We start from the raw sequence: 22,984 nt of genomic DNA, 5'->3' as shown, positions 1-22,984 counted from the left end.
GAACCAACTTCAGCCATTTTGTCTCCTAAAAGCAGCAAGTCTCTAGATCTTGTGGAGAGCAGGACTTTTACACTGTGGAACTCCCTGCCTATTGACATTAGGAAGGCACCTTCACTATATATTGTTTCCAGTGCATGTTTAAAGAATGTTGTTGTTGTTGTTGTTGTTGTTTTACAAACCTGCCTAGAGACATAGAATGTTGATTTATATATACCAAAATAATAAAACTTTTAGTAACAATAACCGGGAACAAGTCTAGTTATATAATAGAATCTCCACACATGGGAACTACCCTCACATCTTATGGTGAAATAAATCTCCAGAACCGGAAGAGGTATGAAGAGGGAGGAACAGAGACTATGTCAGCATAGTCTCAGATTGCTTGAGAAGAAGGAGGGGACTTGGGCAGCTGTGGGAAGGTGAGGACCTTCAGCCTCCACAACTGCTTCATAGGAGCAAGACCTACTGAGAAGAGTTGCTGTGCTCATTAGGCCTGGCACTCCTGAGCAGACCTTGTTTCTTCTAATAAAGAGCTCGCTTACTCTGTGTGATTTTTCAATTTTTTTTCCGATTTTTATTTTTATTTTTTGATGGCTTGTTCCTGGCAGTCTAGGATTCAGATATGGCTTTCATTCTCAACTCACTACTGAATTTCCCACCACAACATCATTAGTCCCCTTGTAAAAAATGAAAGCTAAGGTGGGGCTTCAATACTTTTAAATTAAGATAAATATTAATAACCGCTGGTGAACGTCACCCATCAACGAGGGAGGACTATAAATTTGCTCACTTGTGAAAGGTCAAATTCTCAGCATTTTCTGCCTCCTAAAAGCAGTCCAAGCTATAAAGGTATGAACTTGGCTTACCCACATTCCTGATTCTTTCTCCAGTCTGAGATTACAGCACCTCACCCCAGTACCTGGCATGATCATATTCTTTAAGAAGGAAAGGGGGGTGTCTGACAACTATAATTTCTCCATACTTTGAGAAATGACCTAGTCACCCAAGTAAAAACTTTTCACTCGCTGACAAAAGCCTGGCAACAGGGTCGGTGCACGGCTGATTTGATTTCAATACATATTTAGCAAGAACAAAAAGGAAGGTCCTTGCAAGGTCTCTGAGTTATAAAGAAAGAATTAGAACAGTCTGAAGTTCATTCAGCTGAGATTAGATGCTCAGCCACATTAATATTGCCTGAATCAGACAACCTGAAAAAAGGAAAATAAAAGGGTCCTCAAATACTTGTTTAGCATTAAAATAGATGTGGGGAGGGATGCACAGAAGAGCTCCAGAATGCAGGGATGAAGGGGGAGCTTGGAGGAATAAATCATATTATGTGCATCGTGAACCTAATGACAAACTGAAGAAAAGAGACAGAGAGAGAGGTGAAAGGAGGGCGAGAGGCCCCTGCATTTTTCATTGTTGGGAGTCTGCAGGTCAAGAGCATTTCCAGAAGGTCGAGTGCAGAACTGGGTGCAAGCCAACAAAATGAATTTCAATAGGGACAAATGTAAGGTTCTGCACTTAGGCAGGAAGAACTAGATGTGCAAATATAGGATGGGCCATCCAGTCCAACCCCCTGCCAAGCAGGAAACACCATCAAAGCATTCCTGGCAGATGCCTGTCATGTGAAAAGGATCTAGGGTTCTTGGTGGACCACAAACTTAACATGAGTCAATAGTGTGAAGTAGCAGCAAAAAAAGCTAATGCTGTTCTAGGCTGCATCAACAGAAGTATAGTGTCCAGATCAAGGGAAGTAATAGTACCACTCTATTCTGCCTAGGTCAGACCACACTTGGAATACTGTGTCCAATTCTGGGCACCACAATTTAAGAAGGATGTTGACAAGCTGGTAGGTGTGCAGAGGAGGGCAACCAAGATGATCAAGGGTCTGGAAAGTAAGCTTGAAGGAGCTGCGTAAGTTTAGCCTGGAAAAGAGGAGGCTGAGAGGAGTCATCTTCAAATATCTGAAGGGCTTTCACATGGAAGAGGGAGCATGCTTGTTTTCTCCTGCTCTGGAGGGTAGGACTCGAACCAATGGCTTCAAGATGCAAGAAAGGAGATTCCGACTAGACATTCAGAAAAACTTTCTGACAGTAAGAGCTGTTCAGCAGTGGAACAGACTCCCACGAGATCTGTGCCCCTTCATGGATCAGGCAGATCCACCCTCTGACAGGGTTTAAAAATACGGTCGGGGCAGGCACAGAGCAGGATCTGATCCTGCCTAGTGCTGCTCCTTAACAAGCAGTTTCTCTGCACTCAAAGGAAGCAAGCCACTCATGAAGGCGTAGTGTCTGGAACCCTGCAGCAAATCATGACTGCAGAATGGAAGATGGCAGGATGGCCAAGGACATGCTCTATGGAGTGTTGGATTCAGGATCCTGCTGGCGGGGGAACTCTGTGTTACAATGGTGTATGCAAAGATGGCGTGAAGGCTGGCCCCATCAACCCACCATGTGGGAATCCCTTGTGAATAACCACAGTCCTGGAGATAGTCAGTTTGTTGTGCATCCATAACAGTGACCAAAGGAGAAATGACTGCTGGGAGGAGCGCAGAGAGAAGAAACGCTGTGGTGCAACACAACCGGGTGCCTTCCATAGCTGCCAAGTACCCCGTTTTCCCCGGGAAAACCCCGTTTTTACTTACCTTTTCCCGGTGGTCCCCCGTATCACTTCGACTCCCGTTTTTCTCCGTTATTTTCTCCTGCCGGCGGCCATTTTTTTCTTCTGATTTGCCCTTCTATGGGAACAAAAAATGGCTGCTGCCGGCTTCAAAAGTCACATCTACGCATGACCGGAAGTGCGTAGACACGACTTCCGGTGTCGGCGGCGGCCATTTTTGGTGCCCATAGATGGGCAGGCGACACCGGAAGTTGCATCGACGCACTTCCGGTCATGCGTAGAAGCTACTTTTGAAGCCGCCAGCGGCCATTTTTGGTGCCCATAGAAGGGCAAAGCGACACCGGAAGTTACATCGACGCAACTTCCGGTGTCACATGGCTGCCGGTCCCGGATTCTGCAGTCCGGGACTTGGAAGGTAAGGTGCCTTCATCTGCCCCAGCTGCAACCAAACATGTCTCTCTCCAACACTTTGACTTCACTACCAAAGGTGCACTCCATCATTGGCTCCCGAAACAGATGCCAATAACAAAGGATCCACCCACCCCATCCACCATCAGGAGGAGGATAAAAATCTGAGTCTCAAACAAATTAGGGCAGAAACCTGTGGGGCCCTCTAGATGCTGTGTGACTCCCATCAGTCACAGCCAGCAGGGTGAATGGTCAGGGATGGTGGGGGCTGCAGTCCAGCAATACCTGCAGGTACACAATCCTTGATGCAGGGCCTTCAAGATAAGCACCAGCAATTGCAGCTGTGCTTGGAAATGATCTTAGAGAGCTACAGTCAATGTTGCATGCCCTCTTCTATGAAGAATAACACAGCTGATTTAAAAAATTTCACAGCACATTACAGATCCTGACATGGCAGAATAGAATAACCTGAGGCACCATTTGAGAATAATCACTGTAACACCTTCAAGGCTTTGCTGTTATTGCACGCTTGGTGTAAGAGCACATTCCTCAGGAATACAGAAGGGGTGAGGGGGGTCAGGTCCCCAGCTAGGCAAAGAACAGAGCAATTCAGCCATATGTAAGTTGTTTGGACAAGGCAAGGTGTGTTTCTGACCAAGAGAGAAGCAGGAGGAAGTCCTGGAGAGACAGAAAAGAATTCGTATTTTTCCGGAAGCTAAAGCAGGGGCAGAGAACCTTGAGGGACAGATTCTCTCTTGGGCAACCTTATGAGGGCCACATGCCAATGCTGGGTGGGACCAGAGGCTAAGCCGAGTTGGATTGTAGGACTGCCATCCAAACAAGCAAGAGGCACCACAGTTCAAGAAGGATACTGACAAGCTGGAACGTGTCCAGAGGAGGGCAGCCAAAATGGCCAAAGGCCTGGAAACGATGCCTTATGAGGAACGGCTTAGGGAGCTGGGTATGTTTAGCCTGGAGAAGAGAAGGTTAAGGGGTGATATGATAGCCATGTTCAAATATATAAAAGGATGTCATATAGAGGAGGGAGAAAGGTTGTTTTCTGCTGCTCCAGAGAAGCGGACACGGAGCAATGGATTCAAACTACAAGAAAGAAGATTCCACCTAAACATTAGGAAGAACTTCCTGACAGTAAGAGCTGTTTGGCAGTGGAATTTGCTGCCAAGGAGTGTGGTGGAGTCTCCTTCTTTCGAGGTCTTTAAGCGGAGGCTTGACGGCCATCTGTCAGGAATGCTTTGATGGTGTTTCCTGCTTGGCAGGGAGTTGGACTGGATGGCCCTTGTGGTCTCTTCCAACTCTATGATTCTATAATTACCAGAATTCAAGGACACTGGATAACTCTGGATAGCTCAATTGGTTAGAATGTGGTGCTGATGACATCAAGGTCACAGGTTCGATCCCCAGATGGGAACACTGCAAATTCCTGCATTGAGCTAGATGATCCTTAGGGTCCCTTCCAACTCTACAATTCTATGATTCTATGATACATTCTGGCCAGGCAAAAAATGAACTCTTGGGTACCAATCCAATGAGATATGTGTCCAGGATAGTGTTCTGAGGGTCATACAGAGAGACTTTGAGGGCTGCATGGCTACTAACATAGTACCTGTGGGCAGAGTGTTTGCCTGATTCCTGCAGGGTCTCATCTTCCATTGGCATTGGGCTTAAGAGAAGCTTCCTTCAGCCAACTGAATGTCGTTGTTTTTCTTCCACCAAACACAGCATCAGAATATGTGGAGATTCTACAAACGGAAGGTGGGAGAGCTGTGGTGGCATGCCCATGGCAGCTTCTCTGTTTCACAAAGGAGTCCACAGGTGTCCCGAGAAGGTTGGTGACTCCTGAGCTAAAGGGACAGAGTTTCCGTCCAGTGAAGTCTAGTTCCAAACAGACGCAGCAAATAAAACTCTTGTCTGCAGGCATATCTTGATTGGTCCACAGCCGCACAATGACGCAAGCCAGGCTAGAGGTGCTACAGGTTGAAAAGGTGCTACATCTCAAAAAGGGGTAGATAGTCATGCTCAGGGAAACACCCACCTGAGCTCTGAGGGGTTGAGAGAACTTTGATAGTTTCTTCCAATGAAAGACAGTGCTTAAGAGTTTAAAGGTAAAGGTAAAGGGGTCCCTGACCATCAGGTCCAGTCGTGTCCGACTCTGGGGTTGCGGCGCTAATCTCACTCTATAGGCCGAGGAAGCCAATGTTTGTCTGCAGACAGCTTCTGGGTCATGTGGCCAGCATGACAAAGCTGCTTCTGGCGAACCAGAGCAGCGCACGGAAAGGCCGTTTACCTTCCCGCCAGAGCGGTCCCTATTTATCTACTTGCACTTTGATGTGCTTTCGAACTGCTAGGTTGGCAGGAGCTGGGACCGAGCAACAGGAGCTCACCCCATTGCAGGGATTTGAACCACCGACCTTCTGATCAGCAAGCCCTATACTCTGTGGTTTAACCCACAGCGCCACCTGGGTCCCAGTTTACTCCTGAGCAATTAAGGCCAACTGAGGAGGCTGAATCATAGCAGCAACTTTGAAGGAGTCAGAGAGAACTAGGCCAAAACGAACATAATGAATTTCAGGCATAGCTGCCAAGTTTTCCCTTTTCTCGCGAGGAAGCCTATTCAGCATAAGGGAAAATCCCTTTAAAAAAGGGATAACTTGGCAGCTATGATTTCAGGTGTAAGGCTCTACACTTAGGCAGGAACAACCATATGCATAAATATAAGATGGGGGAGGCCTGGCTTGCTGGTAGTGCTGGAGGAAGTGGACATGGAGGAAGGGACTGATTTCCTTCATGAGCGCAAATCACCCCATGTATTGGATAAGCCAACAGGTGCTGGGTCAGCCAAGCCCATTTCTATGGCAATGGCCAAATGGTGGTATATAAAGGTAAAGGGTAAAGGACCCCTGGGTGGTTAAGTCCAGTCAAAGGCGACTATGGGGTTGCGGCACTCATCTCTCTCTTTCAGGCCGAGGGTTGACGGCGTTTGTCCACAGACAGTAGTAAACTATTTTGGACCTTAAGTTGTGTGGTGACTGGAACTGGGGGCAACCTCCACTGCATGGGTATCTCACTTCAGAACAGAAAGGATCTAGAGGTCTCAGTAGGAACTTCTGAACAGAAAGGATCTAGAGGTCTCAGTAGACCACAAGCTTTACATGAATTGATGGTGTGGTGCAGCAGCAGCCCCCCCCCCCAAAGGCTAATGTCTGGGAACCAAACTTTATGAGGAACAGTTGAGGAAGGGAGGGATGCTGGCCTGGAGAAGACTGAGAGGATAGGATATTCATCTTCAAATATCTGAAGGGCTGTCACATGAAAGGTATGTACTTTTATAACCAAAGGTTAACTCTTAAGCAAGATATTGTATGTGCATAGCAAGTGTTGAATTCTATAGCAATGCTGTTATCTTTAGGCTGGTTTCTTCAGAAGGAGTACAATGGATCTCAAAATATCCTTCTCGTTTCCTATTTCTCCTAGCAGCTGAGGGTATTTGGTGAAGCTTATATAAGAAGGCTTTTTCATAACTACATTCAGAACATTTGGACTAAGGTAAACACTTCTCTCGGTCTCTGTTGGTGTTTGCAGCAAAGGCATGTTGATTTCCCATCTGGCTAAGGCCACTCTGCATGTGCGCAGTGTGGATCCCAATATTATACGAAAAACAACTGAAGAAAGAAAAAGAGCTTTTAACTCTCAACATCTCTAAAATGTTCAACATGTTGACTGTATTGAAGTCTTTCAGTATATATATGTGTGTGTGTTTCAAATGTATACACATGCTCGGGACCACAATGCCTTAAAGACCTGAAGGCAGACTTAGACCCTGTGGTCATCATCATGTGTCTCCTCCACAAGAGGTCTGGAAGACAACAACATGAGAACAGACCTTTTCTGTGGTGGCTCCCCGTTTGTGAAATGCTCTCCCCAGTGAGGCTTGCCTGGCACCATCATTACATGTCTTTAGGTGCCAGGTGAAAATGGTTCTCTATAATTAGGCCTTTGGCCGATTAAAATTCTATTATATATATATATATATATATATATATATATATATATATATATATATATATATATTACAATAACAAAACATAAGAAAAACATAACATACAATACACAAAAAGCAGAAAAACTTTATTGGAAAAGAACCCTGATGTTGGGAAAGATTGAGGGCACAAGGAGAAGGGGACGACAGAGGACGAGATGGTTGGACAGTGTTCTCGAAGCTACCAACATGAGTTTGACCAAACTGCAGGAGGCAGTGGAAGACAGGAGTGCCTGGCGTGCTCTGGTCCATGGGGTCACGAAGTGTCGGACACGACTAAATGACTAAACAACAAATAAACTTTAAATTTCTTCCAATCTTCTTCCACTGATTCTTCCCCCTGGTCCCGGAGTCTCCCCGTCAGTTCAGACAGTTCCATATATTCTCTCAGCTTCATCTGCCAATCGTCCTGGCCGATTAACATTCTATGGCATTTTAAATGTATTTGTGTAAGGCGGGTTTCTGGTTTGTTCTTGCTTTTGTCATGTATTTTGTGTTCTCCTTCTATATTTTTATGTTGTGAACTGCCCTGTGATCTTCAGATCAGATGAAAGGCTGAATAGAAATTTAAGGAATAGTAACAATAAGATGGAGCAAGCTCGTTGTCTCCTGCTCCGGAGGGTAGGACCCAAACCAATGGATTCCAGTTGCAAAAAAGGAGATTCCAACTAACTATTAGGATGAACTTTCTTCCAGCAAGAGCTGCTCAACAGTGGAATGGACTCCCTCAAAATGTGGTGGACTCTCCTTCTCCTCTGTTTTTAAACAGAGGTTGGTTATAGATGCTTTACCTGAGATTTCTGGACTGCAGAGGGTTGCAAGAAATGATTCCTGGTGTCCTTTCCCAACTCTACAATTCTATGATTCTGCGACTTACTCACTGACCCCAGAATCATCTGCTCAGACTGACTGCAGTTCTCCAAAAAATCGGGCAATGGTTGTCCCAGTCCTTAGAGAGGGCAGGAATTAAATCTATACAAAGCACAAGCTTTGCAATCTGAGCTATGCCTTCTTCACCCCACCCGGCCCCAGTCCATTTATTCACAGCAAAGATATGCTCTGGTAAATGGACTCCGAAGTTTAAAAACTGATAACTCTAATCTTCCCAACCCCCAACCCCCTCTTCTTTTGGTTTTCTTAATATGTATATCTTCAGACTATTCTTGGCAAGTGGCTAATGAAAATGTTACTTCTCCACGCAGGCTGGGGAGCCATTCCGGGATATAAACTTAGATAAGGTCTCTGGGTCAATGAGCAATAGTTTCAAGACCATAAAGCAAGCCAGAATGCAGGCAGGCAGGCAAATAAAGAGTTGGGACATCAAGAGAAGTGAAGACACCGTTTGTTAAGTGCCTCCTACACAAGGTAGGAGGGAGAGTAAAAATGTGGCCTTCCAGAGGTGGCTGGACTACAGCTCCCATCATCCTGGAGCATTGGCCACACTGGCTTGGGCTGATGGGAGTTGTGGTCCGAAAGATGTGGAGGGCACCATGTTGGCTGCCTCTGTTGCAGAGGGCTCAGGGACTGAGAACATGCAACACCCTATATCTAAATGAGCCAGATCCCAGTCTCAGCCCTGGGCTTCCCTGGTCCAAGGGTGGGCTTTGGGCAAGCTACTTTAAAATATAATAGACAACTGACCAGTCCACTGCACAACAGATCGAGCCCACCCAAGATGCATCATGCCAGATATATTGATATAAATTTGTAAATAAAAGAACTGTCCAACCAAGAATTAAAAACATAAGCAAAGTCTGGAGTGGGAACAATAGGGTGATGACTTTTTCATATATATATTTTTCCCTCAAAAATTATTTCCTGTAGCACAAATGGATGAACTTTTGCCTATTAATGACTAAAATGAGGTATATTCCATTGAAATAGTATAAAGGTTACGCACAAACCATTTTTAATTTTTGTGTATGCCGTTTTACCATTTCATAAAATTGTATTAACAATTCTATATATATATTTCGTATCAAATTTGGACACAACGCCACATTCCACAATGGGGAGTGTTCTTAGCAACATAGGGTATACAAATGTCACACCTGCGTAAGGTAAAAGCCCCTTTTGGGGACCTCAAAACTCAGACAGCAGACCCTGCCGGGCATGCTGGGAAAAGAACCTACAGGAGAGGTAGCAAAACATCATCCTCTAGCGGCGTCTATACTGTTACTGCAGCTAAAAAAAAACTTCCTTGTGTGGTTGATGACCCTATATAATGTTGTATATATGTGACTCTAAAGCTTGGTTACAGGTAGGTAGCCGTGTTGGTCTGGGTCGAAGTAAAATAAAAAAATTCCTTCGGTAGCACCTTAAAGACCAACTAAATTTTTATTTTGGTATGAGCTTTCGTGTGCATGCACACTTCTTCAGATACAGTGTGTATCTAAAGCTTGGGTTCAATTTTATATCTGCTTACAGTGACTTCAGAAATGGTCAAAAAACTGATAAATATTTTTTTTAATCATTTTGTGCGTGAGGCTTTTTATCAAATCTCTTTCAAAGTAAGATTTTATCTAATCTTTAATGAAAGCTCATCAAATTATGATACAGGGAAATGAGGTTGTAAAAAAGTCATCACCCTAGGGAACAACAACAGCCCAGGGACTCCTCTGGGAGGAAGAGCAGGTTTGAAATGAATTAATTAAATACTTTCAAGTATCAATTGCAGGTCTGCTTCCTCCTGCCTCTTGGGGGCTTCCCAGAGGCATCTATATGGGCCCAATCCAGCAGGATTCTTCTTGGGTTGTTTTTTTTTTTTTCATTTTCAAGTAAACAACCTCCTCCTTGTTGGTTACTGAGAGTCTTGCAATAAACGCCGGACCTAGATCTAATCCAGCCAAGCATTTCTGGCAGCTGTACGGTCTCCAGAAAGCACGTGTGTTTGTTTATTTTTCTTTACCTAGCTAATATTTCTAAACACCCCCCCCCAACAGCTGGGAAAAAAAGTATGATGGTGGTAAACAACACAGAGATCTTTAATTAAATTGCATCAATAAAAACATATTACAAACAAATCAATGAATCAGATCCATCACCAGCTTTACTGCATCACTCCTCGGGGAAAGCCTGGGTGAACAAATGTGTCGCAAGCAAGCATCCAAACGCTAACATTTTAGGCACCTGCCTGATATTTACCCGGAGCGCAGTCCAAAAGGCAGGTGCTGCAACACTGTTGTCTGCATCCTTCTGTCTCAAGAGATATTGTTAGCAGCACTGAAGCGACCCTCCCCGGGGCAGAAGCCTAGGCAGTGTGTATGGAGCCCCTAGGCTACCCAGATGGCAAGACCCCCCCCCCCCCTCGTCCTTGCTGAGGTGGTCCAAAGGTAAGCCAGAGCAAGACGTTTGGCACCAACCTGCCATCAGGAGTTGCTGGAAGGAGGCATACAAGGTGCTAGCCAACCATCTTAGGGTCTCCACTCCAGATTTGTGTAGGCTTTACTCCTTGTTGTTGTTGTTTAGACGTTTAGTCGTGTCCGACTCTTCGTGACCCCATGGACCACAGCACGCCAGGCACTCCTGTCTTCCACTGCCTCCCGCAGTTTGGTCAAACTCATGTTTGTAGCTTCGAGAACACTGTCCAACCATCTTGTCCTCTGTCGTCCCCTTCTCCTAGTGCCCTCAATCTTTCCCAACATCAGGGTCTTTTCCAAGGATTCTTCTCTTCTCATGAGGTGGCCAAAGTATTGGAGCCTCAGCTTCACGATCTGTCCTTCCAGGGAGCACTCAGGGCTGATTTCCTTAAGAATGGATAGGTTTGATCTTCTTGCAGTCCATGGGACTCTCAAGAGTCTCCTCCAGCACCATAATTCAAAAGCATCCTTAGCCTTCTCTTTTCCTGAAGATATCCCACAGGGCAGTGGAGGTTTAGATTGAGAGTCTTCCTTCTAGATGGGCTACCTTGCCAGGTGGATGCGCCCCATCGGCACCTCGCTTCCCTCTACAGCATGTGCAGAAACTGCCTTCTTGGCCGTTCGAGGAGGGTTTGAGACCCTTCAGCTATCCTCATCTGATTTAGCTGGCCAGACGGAGCCATTCCCGGGGTGCGGCCATTGTCACACGCTGACAGCTTCTAGGAGCCACAGGTGAGAGGTGAGTTCAGAGGGGGGGGGGAGACCAAAGGTGGAGAAGCTACCCCAGAAGGAACATGTCCCCTACAAGAGGTACTAGGTTTTTTAAAAAAGGAAAAAGGTAAAGGACCCCTGGATGGCTAAGTCCAGTCAAAGGCGACTATGGGGCTGTGGCACTCATCTCACTTTCAGGCCGAGGGAGCTGGCGTTTGTCCTGTCCACAGACAGCTTTCCGGGTCATGTGGCCAGCAGGACTAAACCACTTCTGGCGCAACGGAACACCGTGATGAAAACCAGAGCGCATGGAAACGCTGTTTACCTTCCCGTCGCAGTGCTACCTATTCATCTACTTGTACTAGCATGCTTTCAAACTGCTGGGTAGGCAGGAGCTGGGACAGAGCGTTTCCGGGGACAATTCAAAGTGTTGGTGCTGACCTTTAAAGCCCTAAATGGCCTTGGCCCAGTATACCTGAAGGAGCATCTCCACCCCCATCGTCCAGCCTGAGGTCCACCACCGAGGGCCTTCTGGTGGTTCCCTCGCTGTGAGAAGTGAGGTTACAGGGAACCAGGCAGAGGGCCTTCTCGGTAGTGGTGCCTGCCCTGTAGAACACCCTCCCATCAGATGTCAAGACAATAAACAACTACCTTACTTTTAAAAGACAACTGTTTAGGGAAGTTTTTAATGTTTAATGCTGTATTGTTTTTAATATTCGGTTGGAAGCCACCCAGAGCGGCTGGGGAAACCCAGCCAGATGGGCAGGGTATAAATATTATTATTATTATTATTATTATTATTATTATTATTATTATTATTACGGTACCACCTGCTAACATAGAACCTGGACAAGCCAGCCTCTCAGATGCCTCTCAGAAAAGCAGATCTACAAACAAGCTAGAGCTCAATTCAAGTTGAGGGATGAAAAAGTTTAAGATATAAAAATAAGTTACTATTCATGGGAAGGAGCTCGTAACAGCGCAAATACACAAATGACACCATTATATATTTAACACGCCCTATTATAAGGGTGTCAAGTTTGATTTGAGAGTGTGACAGATCTGGAAAGCTAACAAGCAGCTCTGGGAATGAATTACAACAAAAATAGAGGTTTTACCCATCACACTTCACTTAAAGAGCAGAACTGAAACCCGGGCAGATGGGAGTGGGGAGATCCAAAATTCTTATCAATTCTCAAAGCAACAGGGAAAAGCAGTGATCCTTTCCATTTCCGCAGGCCCGTTTCCTGCTGGCTTGCCATAATCAGACATTGCTAATGGAAAAGTGGGTCTCTTTGTAAATGGTGCAGGTACATGGAAGCCTAAAACAGTAGCCTAGTGTTTCCTCCTAGCCATGAGTTGTCCACAATGAGTACATGTCAGTGGCACAGCGGTAATGTCCTTAGCTCAGTGGAGGAGCATCTGCTTTGCATTCAGAAGGTCCCAGGTTTAAGGAACTGTAGGTAGGGCTGTTGTTTTTGTCCATGGAGTTTTCTTGGCAGGGATACTGGAGTGGCTTGCCGGTTCCTGCTACAGGTGGATCACGTTTAGTCTAAACTCTCCACTATGACCTGTCTGTCTTCAGTGGTCCTGCACGACATAGCTTATAGCTTCTCCGAGTTATTCAAGCCCCTTTGTCATGACAAGGCAGTGGTCCATGAAGGAATTAAAGAACCTCTCAATGAGGGTGAAAGAGGAAAGCACAAAATATGGTCTGAAGCTCAACATCAGAAAAAACTAAGATCATGGTCACTGGTCCCATCACCTCCTTGCAAATAGAAGGGGAAGAAATGGAGGCTGTGGGAGATTTTACTTTCTTGGGCTCCATGATCACTGCAGATGGTGACAGCAGCCACGAAATTAAAATACGTCTGCTTCTTGGGAGAAAAGTGATGACAAACCTAGACAGCATCTTAAAAAGCAGAGATATGACCTTGCCGACAAAGGTCCGTATAGTTAAAGCTATGGTTTTCCCAGTAGTGATGTATGGAAGTGAGAGCTGGACCATCAAGAAGGCTGATCGTCGAAGAATTGATGCTTTTGAATTATGGTGCTGGAGGAGACTCTTGAGAGTCCCATGGACTGCAAGAAGATCAAACCTATCCATTCTGAAGGAAATCAGCCCTCAGTGCTCACTGGAAGGACAGATCCTGAAGCTGAGGCTCCAATACTTTGGCCACCTCATGAGAAGAGAAGACTCCCTGGAAAAGACCCTAATGTTGGGAAAGATTGAGGGCACTAGGAGAAGGGGATGACAGAGGATGAGATGGTTGGACAGTGTTCTCGAAGCTATTAATATGAGTTTGATCAAACTGTGGGAGGCAGTGGAAGACAGGAGTGCCTGGCATGCTATGGTCCATGGGGTCACGAAGAGTCGGACACGACTAAACGACAACAACAAGGGAGACCCTGGAGAGCTTCTGTCAATTTCTATAGACACTATTTGAAAAGAGGGACCACTGGTCTTATGTTCCTGTATAGAAGGTTTGGGAGAAGCTCTCCTGGGTCAATTGATCACCCAAGATTAAGAGGTCTGTGATGGCTGCATTCTGGCTTAGTTCTCCATCAGCCCTGGTGGCTGAAGGTAGTGGCAAATGAACGCCAGCACCAGGGCCTCCCAGTTCAACATGCCTAGAGCAACCCTAGCAAGGCAAATGATGTAGGAAACCTCCACACGGCAACCAGAAAGCTGCAGAAGTTATGTGTGCATATGCAGGAACCTCTGAAGGTTTATTTGTGCATCTCGCCAGGGTACTTTGGAATTCTTAACGCTTTCGACATGAGAGACATTATTCATCTCCAGCCTACACAGCACATGAAGGAAAGGTCTAGGGAACAACATGGGAGGGACCTTGTTACTCACAGATGAACCCAACCAGATGCTAAGCTATTTCTGCACAGATTAAAAACAGGGACTCATTAAATTTGGCATCTTGAAGCCATCATCCCCCTCTTGGGAACAGGGGGAAATCCCCCACCCCCTTGAAAAATGAACCGCAGGGTCTCCAGTTCTAGATCCTTCAATTACAAAAACAGTTGCTGGAATGAAAGACACAGATGGATCTGGCCAAAGGTTAATGAAGTGCGGAATCCCATTTCCCACAATGGCCAATCAGAGGCTTCCAAGAGGCTCAGAAACAGGGCTTGAAGGCAACAGCTCTCTGCTGTTTTGTCTGTTTCAAATCCCCCTCGAACAGCATTCACTGGGGTTCCATACCGCCATACCAATAACCAATGACAGATCTTGACATTCCTGGATTCAGCTACTCTATTCTTCCCCAACTTGATAGCCTGCTGGATGGAGCTATAGCCCTGCCTGAGCACATGGAGGGCATGTGTTTTGGGGAAAGAATGGACTTTTAAAGACATCTTATAGGGTCACTGTTACATCTTGCAACAGTGGGTGCATCTGTGTGTTGCGTAATAAGACATCTCCTCATGTTTCTGAGCACTCATGTTAAGTCCTGCTGTTCTTGTTTTACCTGGGCTGAACAACATGGTCCCCATTAAATGTATTGCATATTTCACCCAAGGACACCCCAATACTCCCCCAAAACATTACATTAGACAAGAATTGATGGACATGCTTCATTTTGTCAATGTCCTTCTTAAATTCAGTACAATTATTTAAGTTCTTTTGCTTGAAATGCTATCTGATGAAATCCAGGGACTTGGAAAAAGAACTAAGATAGATTTTGTTTTGAGTGGGCAGGGGGGTATTATTACAAATCATTTATTAAATTTCTTGCTAGCATGCAGGTATTTCCCCCTTGAACGGGCAATTTGTTTTCAGTGGTGAGGTTTGGAGCCCACATTCTGAAGGGAGGTGAGAACGTAATACATACATGCCCAGACAGTTTATCGTTAGAAAGTAATAACTGTAATTAAACTGGATGCAGGAGAAGTGAGAGGCTTGGCTGAAGCATCTTTGGAGTGTAGTTGCTGTCTTTGGGGAAGCTGATACAGGGATACCAGTTGGGCTATCTGCTTATAGGAGGTAGGTTTGGCTCTGATGTTCTTTGTTGGTACATTTCTACATAAAACAATTAACTTTGCAAAAATCACCAGTGGGTAGACCAGGAACATCTCACCGAACGGGGGACCATGGCTCACTCAGTTTCCATGGTAGCTAACCTAGCTTTGCCATCAAGGCCTGCAGGCAACATTGTACAATTCTTACCTCCTGTTGCTTCAGTTCTAGTCATTAGTGTCAAAATATGCCAGAGCTATGACAGCAGCCACGAAAAGTTGGGATAGATTTCAAAAAGTTTAAAGGGCCTTTCTCTCCCCCCCCTTCTTTTTAACGAAGTAAGTGTATTATATCCCGTGTTACTGAAAACATCCATAACAGACCATAGAAATCTTCTGCTGAATATACTGTAATGAAGTATTATGTGTGACTAGCTTCACCTCGGAGAGAGATTAACAAAGCACAACTCTACTTGCACAGGAATAATAAACGTGTCAATTGAGAGTTATTATGGATGAAATTGCTGGTATATTGCCTCATTGGGTCAAATTTGAACACACACGAGAATGTCTGTCCCCCCCCCCCCCCAACACACACACACACAAAATGTTTTTATATACAATCGCAAGACCTGTTTCAACCTACTGGTCATTTTCAACGACCTTTAAGTTACAGGCATAGATTAAAATACAGCCAATTAGATTGACCCATCAAACATTCTAGATTTGTGGGCTGGACGGTAATTCATTACGTATTAACTCAGAGGCAAACCAATGGTGGAGTTACACACCCACTGGGATACTGCCAGGGACTTCAAAGAAGAATGTAATTTGGAGGGCTTGAAATGCACTAATTGGTCCATCACCAGCTATCATATCTTTATAGCTACATCAAACTTCCTAGAAGACACTGTATTAGCTTCTTCTCACCTCCTTATCAAACTAAGTGGTCCTTCAGAAGCCTTTGAGATGACACTTGATAAAGGGGGACCATCCAATGCACTTGTTCCATAAGATAAAGGATTTCCATTTGCACAACAGTATCTGAAGAAGTGTGCATGCACACGAAAGCTGATACCAATGACAAACTTAGTTGATCTCTAAGGTGCTACTGGAAGGATATATATATATATAGTTTCGACTATGGCAGACCAATACAGCTACTTACCTGTAACTACAATGGAACTGCTCTCCTTCTCCCCACATGTGCCCATCCCTACCCAAAATCCATTCTAGGGAGTTATGGGGACCCCTAAAAATTATTTATGGGGTATATAGGGAGAAGAGGGGAAGTTCTATTACAAAGCCAAAGTCCTTGCGCTAATAGAACAGGATACCACCCACAGTTTACTGTCCTTTCTTGTATGGGCATAGAAAGACCATGCTTGTATCAGGATTGAGTCACAAGCAAGAGAATGAAGGGGTGGAGGGAGAGGACATCAGCATCAAAAGGTGCTGCTCTAGAGGCTTTGGGTCCTGTGACATGGAACAGATGGGTCCGCCTGTTCAAGAAGCTCCAGTCATGATTGGCCTGGATCGCCCATGTGACTAGTCTAGGAATCATTAACCTCACTTTAAACCAGCCTTCCCCAACCCAGATGTGTGTGTGTGTGTGTGTGTGTGTGTGTGTGTGTGTGTGTGTGTTATTTTTGGTGGAACTGATAGGAGTTGTAATCCAAAAAAAAACATCTGGGAAGGATTATTGCATTTGTCTTCACCGACATCCTGTCCTGTTCTGTTGGGGCTGAGGTGTCACAGGGAAGGTAGTAACAAATAACAGAGCTTCTTCTGGTCCAGACCAAGGTGCGAATAAGGCAAACCAGGACCCTGGACAGCTCCCAGTGGGCCTTGGGAAGTGAGTTTGGAGTGACACTACGGTATATTATCAAAGGCTCAAAGTCCTCTGCAATCTTAAAAGGGCTGGTGGCACTTCCATTGGCTCCATCTGCCAGGGGAGATTGTTGCAATATTTAAAGGACTTCAGACTAAGAAGATGATTGATGGAAAAGAGCCACGTTTTCAGGCTCGGTCAGCATAGCAACCTCAAGCAGAATGGCTGGTGCATCATCTGAATCAGAGTCCTCCTCAAGCCAACTCTGGGACCCGGAGCCAGAGGAAATAGAACATCACCCTATTCAATACAAAACCCCCAAGTATCAGGTCACTAAATTTAAGAACTTGACTTGTCATTACCTTGTGCAGAAACAAGACCAAATTTTCTATGGAGGTTTCCCAAAGTGTCCACCTCTCCCGATCAGCCAAGATTCTCCCGACAATCTATGGAAACAAGATTTGGGGGGGGGGGACTGAATGAGCAATGCAGAGGCCAATTTACCATAAACAGACTGTGTCAATCATTGAAATAAAATAGAAATTTGGTGCAGTGATTCAAATTCCACATTGCTATGAACATCCTAGGAAACAGACCACATACTCTCTGTGTCAGCCTATGCGTAGATCTAGGCAATGGATGGTAATGATAATGTTACAGGATGGTTGCAATAATTAACTTTCAATGAGATATAGAAACATTGCTAAATAAACACTACCAATAAAAAGCCTCTAAGGGCCTTTTCTCTAGTGGAAGCAATGTGAATGAAGTTGTTCTCACACCGAGGACTCTGCAGCGAGTAGCTTCCTTGCGGGATACCTTCGGGAGAAGAAAAGGTTAAGGAGTAAACCCTGCAGAAATCCAGAGTGGGTGGCACTTTGTAGGCCTCCTTCCGGCAACTGCTGCAGTCAAGCTGATGCTAATAGTCTTGCTCTGCTTTCCTTTGGACAGCATCAGTGAGACCGAGGGGGGAGGGTCTTGTCGTCTGGGCAGCCCAGGACCTCCAGACGCATCACCCAAGCTTGAACCCCAGTGAGGTCACCTCGGTACTGCTAATGTGGCGGTTTGACTTCACCCCTGGAGGTGCCCTCCCATTGTTTCTTGAGACAGCCGGATGCCAACAGCAGTTTGGTACAACACAGGACTATACAGTGGTACTGTGGTTTTCAAACTTAATCCGTTCCAGAAGTCCGTTCCAAAACCAAGGCGTGCTTTCCCATAGAAAGTGATGCAAAACGGATTAATCCGTTCCAGACTTTTAAAAACAACCCCTAAAACAGCAATTGAACATGAATTTTGCTAACTAACAAGACCATTGATCCATAAAATGAAAGCAATAACCAATGTATTGTAGTCACATAATCCATCAGTAGCGGAACTAGGTTCCACACAGTCACAAAAACATGACAAAAAGAGACGCAAAAACAAAAACGCAAAATAAATAGCAAAAATAGACAGAGCTCAGCATAGCACTCAAAACGGAAGCGTGGCACCCAAAACGGAAGCGTAACACTCAAAACGGAGCACATTTGGCTTCCAAAAAAAGTTTGCAAACTGGAACACTTACTTCCGGGTTTGCAGTGTTTGGGTTCCAAGTTGTTTGAGTACCAAGGAATTTAAGAACCAAGGTACCACTGAAACATGTTGCTAGGAAGACATGATTCCCTTTGTTCCTGGTGTTCAGTTCATGCTCCCCATTGCTTTCCTAACTTGCATCATTCATGCACAAGAGGCAGAAATCAGCAGGTTTGGGTGAAGTCTATTCATAGAGAAGTGCAATACTGTTTTAAGGTGGAGAGGGTAACTGTCTGTTTGGGAACACTTGTGGGGAATGACTTGTGGTGAAGTGCTTGGAAATTCAAACTCCACGCTACTAAATTTTGCTGTTGTAGGCCTGACTTACCTCTCTTAGATTCCTTTTTGTTCCCTATTGTAGTAGCTCGCCAGAAGAAAACAAATAAAATGAAAGTGTGCCTCAACTTGGAGCCCTACAAATTAATCAATTAAAGCTTTAGTGGATTGATCTGCCGATTAAACCAATTAAGGTTTGCAGACCTACTAATTATCAGCCTTTCCAGCCTCAAATGCTTTGGACAGGTAATAATTATTTTAAAACATACCAAAAAGGAAAAAACGTCAATGGAAAGAGATTAAGCAAACACTTCCCCCCAAATCCAGCTAGTTTAAGAACTGCAACTATACTCAGCACATTTTTTTAAAAAAAAAATGCTTCACTTTTAAAATATACCGAGGTGGGCTTTTTTGGCAAATCTTCTGCTGATAGTTAAGGTAAGAAAGTGAGGGGACAAAGCAGAAATGAGGGTAATTGACCCAGATGAGGGTAATTGACCCAGGCTAAGAGGCAGTATGGAGAAAAAATGTGTGGCATGGTACAGATCTTGGGGTGGCAGAGCAGTTCTTGAGGAAGAAGGGAAGCTGTGTTGTGCTCTTCTCCTTAATGCATAGAATCAGAGACTTGTAGAGCTGGAAGGGACTCCAAAGGTCATCTAGTGCAACCCCCTTCAACGCAGGAATCACAGGACTTCCAAGAGGCATCTGGTTCTCTGCTGTGACAACACAACACTGGACTAGATGGGTCACGGTCCTGATCCAACTGGGTTCATCTGATGTCCTTCTGAGGTGGTAGAATTGAACATACTGTACCATATCAGACTCCTGGGGAGCAGGGAGAGGCGACCACTGCAATAGGAAACCAACACAGCAAGGAGAAGGCTGGGCTGGGCTGGACTCTTGGCGCTCTACTTTTCTACTTGCAGGGATTAAAAAAATAAAAATGGGGGGGGGGGGTATTCATAAAATTCACTCCCCCATAGAACTCAATCGACCATGTTTAGAACTACCTGCTTTTGTTTTATACTCCATGTCCCCTCCCCGCAAGAGGCTGAAGGTTGGATTTATGGTTAGCTCCCTTCTCATCTACTCTGCTAGACAGGTTAGGCTGAGAGGCAGTGGTTGGCCCGTGTTCACATCCTGCTTGGATGTAAAAGTAAACCTCGAAGCATATTTTGGGAAGGCCAGCACATCCTTGGAGTGGCATAGTTCCCTCAGCAGGACCAAAGGAGCAAGGAATCTGGCAGGGACCACTGAGCCACTTGGCTGGTGGCTTAATATTTTTTTCTGCAAAACACCTACCGCACCACTTTCTGCTCAGAGGCTGCCTGCTGTCCTTCACCGCACTGATCCTGCCACTAATGCACTCAAGAGGCACCGCTGGGTGCATCTGTCAAGCATTTAAGGCAAAGATCGGCTGACCTCTCCCGGCAATACGAAAACATGGTGTGATCCTCTTAGTGGCCTAATTGCCACTTGTCCAATGCTCCCCTGGCCTCGGACTGTCATTTTGCAGATTTAATATGCATCGACCCCTCTTAAACTCTCATGGCAGCATGCAAATGGAGTTTAATATAATTAGCCAGGACAGGAAGGCAGGGTCAAGCGTGTGTTTTTATCTGTCATGCCAGACTCTTAATGCAACGTTCCAAGCCATCCAAGGTACATCCCCCACCATGCCTGCCCAAAGAACCTTTCAGTTTGAAAATCGGTCGCTCCTGAATTTAAAGGCATAGAGACCAAAGGAAGAAATGCCCTTGTAAAACTGGTGAGAGGGGACAAGCGGAAGGGCCCAGGCATTTAATATTTGCTTGGACAAGAGATTGCCAACAGCTAAATAGAGGGATCAGCTGAATAGGGGAGTGAGAGGTTCAAAGAATTAAAGAGTTGGAATGGATCCTGGAGGTCAGACCTCTAGTCCAACCCCCTCCAATGCAAGTATCTCAACACCTGGTCTCCTATCCAGTTTGAAACCAGTTTTATTTCTGCACCACCAGGAGGACTCTAACAGAAGCATTTTTACATGGTGTGGCGAAAGTAGATTTAGAAAGGGGTTTTTCCTCCCTCTCTCGTAACACTAGAACAGAGGTAGGCAACCTAAGGCCCGTGGGACGGATGCGGCCCAATCGCCTTCTCAATCCGGCCCACGGATGGTCCAGGAATCAGCGTGTTTTCACATGAGTAGAATGTGTCCTTGTATTTAAAATCCATCTCTGGGTTATTTGTGGGGCCTGCCTGGTGTTTTTACATGAGTAGAATGTGTGCTTTGATTTAAAATGCATTTCTGGGTTATTTGTGGGGCATAGAAAAACCTTCATATTATTATTATTTTTTCAAAATATAGTCCAGCCCACCATATGGTCTGAGGACAGTGGACCGGCCCACGGCTGAAAAAGGTTGCTGACCCCTGCACTAGAACATGTGGACATCCCATGAAGCGGAACAGACAAAAGGAAGTGCTTCTTCACACATCCCATAGTCAAACTTTGGAATTTGCTCCAACAAGAGGCAGGGATGGCCGCCAACATGGATGGCTTTAAAAGAGGATTAAGCAAACTCATGCATGAGAGGGCTTTAGATGACTACCAACCCAGATGGCTATGCCGTACCTGCTCTCCCCGAAAGATTCCATCAACGGGGTCTCTGAAAAATTCTACAAATCACTTGGCAAGACAAGCGAACTAATACCAGTGAAGCAAAGATCACCAGTGTTGAAGCAATGATTCTTCAACATCAACTTCGTTGGACTGGTCATGTTGTTCGGATACCTGATTATCATCTTCCAAAGCAACTGCTCTATTACGAACTTAAAAATGGAAAGCGTAATGCTGGTGGTCAACAAAAGAGGTTTAAAGACCGTCTCAAGGCAAATCTAAAAAAATGTAGTATAAACACCAGCAATTGGGAAACACTTGCCTGCAAGCGCTCCAATTGGAGAACAGCCTTTACCAAAGATGTCATGGGCTTTGCAGACACTCGAACTCAGGACGCAAGGGAGAAGAAGGCACACTTTGCAAACCTTCGCCATGATCAACTACCGCCCGGAAACCAATGTCCCCACTATGGAAGGACATGTGGATTTGGAATTGGCCTCCACAGTTACTTACGGACTCATTGTTAAAACCGTGTTTGTGGAAGAAAATCTTACTTGGCTACGAGGGATCGCCAAAGAAAGAGAAAGAAGACTGTCAGAGGCAGCAATGCTTCTGAATAGCAGTTGCTGGAAATCACAGACAAGGAGAGAGCTCTTGTGCTCAAATCCTGCTTGTGGGTTTCCCACAGACATCTGGCTGGCCACTGTGAGAACAGGATGCTGGACTAGATGGGCCATTGGCCTCAACCAGCAGGGTTGATGCACAAATGTTACAGAACATAACATTTGGGACTAAACCATTCACTGAGCTACCACTTCTATTCCACCTTCTGTTTACTACCAACATTTTGAGAGGCTCTACTGTCAAGTCTACACAAGAGTAAAGGTAAAGGTAAAGGTACCCCTGACCGTTAGGTCCAGTCGCGGACGACTCTGGGGTTGCGTGCTCATCTCGCTCTATAGGCCGAGGGAGCCGGCGTTTGTCTGCAGGCAGCTTCCGAGTCATGTGGCCAGCATGACTAAGCTGCTTCTGGAGAACCAGAGCAGCACATGGAAACACCATTTACCTTCCCAGTGGAGCGGTACCTATTTATCTACTTGCACTTTGACATGCTTTTGAACTGCTGGGTTGGCAGGAGCTGGGACCAAGCAACGGGAGCTCACCCCGTCACAAGGATTCGAACCGCCGACCTTCTGATCAGCAAGTCCTAAGCTCAGTGGTTTGGACCACAGTGCCACCCACGTCCCTCTACACAAGAGTACCTGGCTTTTATTTGGTTCTCTTTCCTTCCAGGATGAGAGCAGGGGGCGCCAACAAGGTGCTTTCCATTTGCAGTTGGACTCCAACTCCCATCAGCCCCCTGGCAGCAGGTTCAATAGTAAGGGGTGATGGGAAGTGTAGTCCAACCACATCTCAAGGGTTGGCTCCCTTTGGAATGAAGCACAACAAGCCCTTTCCTCTTCTCCTGAGCTTGAATAGCTAGAGATGCTTCAGAATTGCTCCAAATCCCTCAAAGGCGCAGTGTGAATGCCACGTTTGCTAAGTTGAGAAGTGGAAGTGGAACAAAAAAAAACCCCATCCT

At 45.4% G+C, this 22,984-nt stretch overlaps 1 protein-coding gene across 3 annotated transcripts in view; it reads right to left on the bottom strand.

Moving 5' to 3' along the window:
* TSNARE1 (t-SNARE domain containing 1) overlaps positions 1 to 22,984 on the bottom strand; it is a 381,230-nt gene that overhangs the window by 317,308 nt on the left and 40,938 nt on the right. For all 3 annotated transcript variants that reach the window (XM_060277563.1, XM_035125893.2, XM_060277562.1), the window contains exon 2: positions 17,320 to 17,403. The gene's annotated coding sequence lies outside the window, so the exon portion shown is untranslated. The remainder of the gene's footprint in view (positions 1 to 17,319; positions 17,404 to 22,984) is intronic.

This window comes from Zootoca vivipara, chromosome 8, assembly GCF_963506605.1.
Source record: "Zootoca vivipara chromosome 8, rZooViv1.1, whole genome shotgun sequence".
Lineage (NCBI taxonomy): Eukaryota > Metazoa > Chordata > Lepidosauria > Squamata > Lacertidae > Zootoca > Zootoca vivipara.
This window is presented reverse-complemented; position numbering and strand designations above follow the sequence as displayed.